Below are 2,500 nucleotides of genomic sequence, written 5' to 3'. Positions count from 1 at the left end.
CAAACGCCAACGAAATACCCAAATTCTCGCTCGTACGTTGATACCTTTCTCTTCATCGACCCGGCTCCGAAACGTTCTTCGCCATCTCCCCGAAAGGAGAGGTAAACGACGGCGGGGTTAGGGAATCTGAGAACAACGCAAGCAGTTTTAGGACAAGTGAACGACCCTCAGCCAGGCGTGGTCCAGGAATTTTATCCGTGGACCGCAATGTGCGTTCGAAATGTCGATGTTCATGTGTCCTGCAGTTCACACGTTGACGCGCAATTAGCTGCGTTCTTCATCGACCCACGAGCCAAGTGATCCACCGTTCAGGGTAATCATATACAATTTACAATTTTTCTCTTTGTATTTAAAAATGCTCCTTGTTCTTTGCTTTAAAAATATTCGATGTTCGCACCTCCGACCAGCGTATCGACGGAGGATTGAACGCGCCATATCGACGACAAAAGTTTCTTTTTGTTTCCTGAATGACGGAAAACCATCGTTCGACGGCCGGGCGTACAGTACATTCAAAAGCCTTTGCGCGTGGCTGCGACCAAACGGGTATAATACACCCGTATATTCTTGGTTCCGAACAGTAACTTCACGCGCAATCGGGCGAACGCACGCGGCAGCGCCCATCGGTTGCTCGATGAAATCGATGCGATAAACTACAGCCTTCTCGGCTGGTCGTCGTTAGTCGCGCGAGCAACGGATGGCCGCACAATCGACGCGTCGTCGTTTGCGATTATTCGCCTCACGTTAGCCATGAGTATGTATATTATTCATTTACGAACGAACGCGGCAGCGTCCATCGGTTGCTCGATGAAATCGATGCGATAAACTACAGCCGTCTCGGCTGGTCGTCGTTAGTCGCGCGAGCAACGATGGCCGCAAAATCGACGCGTCGTCGTTTGCGATTATTCGCCTCAAGTTAGCCATGAGTATGTATAACATTCATTTACGAACGAACGCGGCAGCGTCCATCGGTTGCTCGATGAAATCGATGCGATAAACTACAGCCGTTTCGGCTGGTCGTCGTTAGTCGCGCGAGCAACGATGGCCGCAAAATCGACGCGTCGTCGTTTGCGATTATTCGCCTCAAGTTAGCCATGAGTATGTATATTATTCATTTACGAACGAACGCGGCAGCGTCCATCGGTTGCTCGATGAAATCGATGCGATAAACTACAGCCGTTTCGGCTGGTCGTCGTTAGTCGCGCGAGCAACGATGGCCGCAAAATCGACGCGTCGTCGTTTGCGATTATTCGCCTCAAGTTAGCCATGAGTATGTATATTATTCATTTACGAACGAACGCGGCAGCGTCCATCGGTTGCTCGATGAAATCGATGCGATAAACTACAGCCGTTTCGGCTGGTCGTCGTTAGTCGCGCGAGCAACGATGGCCGCAAAATCGACGCGTCGTCGTTTGCGATTATTCGCCTCAAGTTAGCCATGAGTATGTATATTATTCATTTACGAACGAACGCGGCAGCGTCCATCGGTTGCTCGATGAAATCGATGCGATAAACTACAGCCGTTTCGGCTGGTCGTCGTTAGTCGCGCGAGCAACGATGGCCGCAAAATCGACGCGTCGTCGTTTGCGATTATTCGCCTCAAGTTAGCCATGAGTATGTATATTATTCATTTACGAACGAACGCGGCAGCGTCCACCGGTTGCTCGATGAAATCGATGCGATAAACTACAGCCGTCTCGGCTGGTCGTCGTTAGTCGCGCGAGCAACGATGGCCGCAAAATCGACGCGTCGTCGTTTGCGATTATTCGCCTCTGGCTATCCGTGAGTATGTATAATATTCATATACGAACGAACGCGGCAGCGCCCATCGGTTGCTCGATGAAATCGATGCGATAAACTACAGCCTTCTCGGCTGGTCGTCGTTAGTCGCGCGAGCAACGATGGCCGCAAAATCGACGCGTCGTCGTTTGCGATCATTCGCCTCAGGCTATCCGTGAGTATGTATAACATTCATTTACGAACGAACGCGGCAGCGTCCATCGGTTGCTCGATGAAATCGATGCGATAAACTACAGCCGTCTCGGCTGATCGTCGTTAGTCGCGCGAGCAACGATGGCCGCACAATCGACGCGTCGTCGTTTGCGATTATTCGCCTCAGGCTATCCGTGAGTATGTATAACATTCATTTACGAACGAACGCGGCAGCGTCCATCGGTTGCTCGATGAAATCGATGCGATAAACTACAGCCGTCTCGGCTGATCGTCGTTAGTCGCGCGAGCAACGATGGCCGCACAATCGACGCGTCGTCGTTTGCGATTATTCGCCTCAGGCTATCCGTGAGTATGTATAACATTCATTTACGAACGAACGCGGCAGCGTCCATCGGTTGCTCGATGAAATCGATGCGATAAACTACAGCCGTCTCGGCTGATCGTCGTTAGTCGCGCGAGCAACGATGGCCGCACAATCGACGCGTCGTCGTTTGCGATTATTCGCCTCAGGCTATCCGTGAGTATGTATAACATTCATTTACGAACGAAC

The 2,500-nt window shown here is 51.1% G+C and overlaps 1 non-coding gene across 1 annotated transcript; it reads right to left on the bottom strand.

Annotated features, from left to right (window-relative positions):
- Positions 1 to 161: 161 nt before the first annotated feature.
- On the bottom strand, positions 162 to 316 carry LOC143351391 (5.8S ribosomal RNA). Its single transcript, XR_013081719.1, has one exon. It is a non-coding gene; the product is annotated as a 5.8S ribosomal RNA (ribosomal RNA).
- Positions 317 to 2,500: the final 2,184 nt, after the last annotated feature.

Source organism: Colletes latitarsis, unplaced genomic scaffold, assembly GCF_051014445.1.
Source record: "Colletes latitarsis isolate SP2378_abdomen unplaced genomic scaffold, iyColLati1 scaffold0153, whole genome shotgun sequence".
Classification (NCBI taxonomy): domain Eukaryota; kingdom Metazoa; phylum Arthropoda; class Insecta; order Hymenoptera; family Colletidae; genus Colletes; species Colletes latitarsis.
This window is presented reverse-complemented; position numbering and strand designations above follow the sequence as displayed.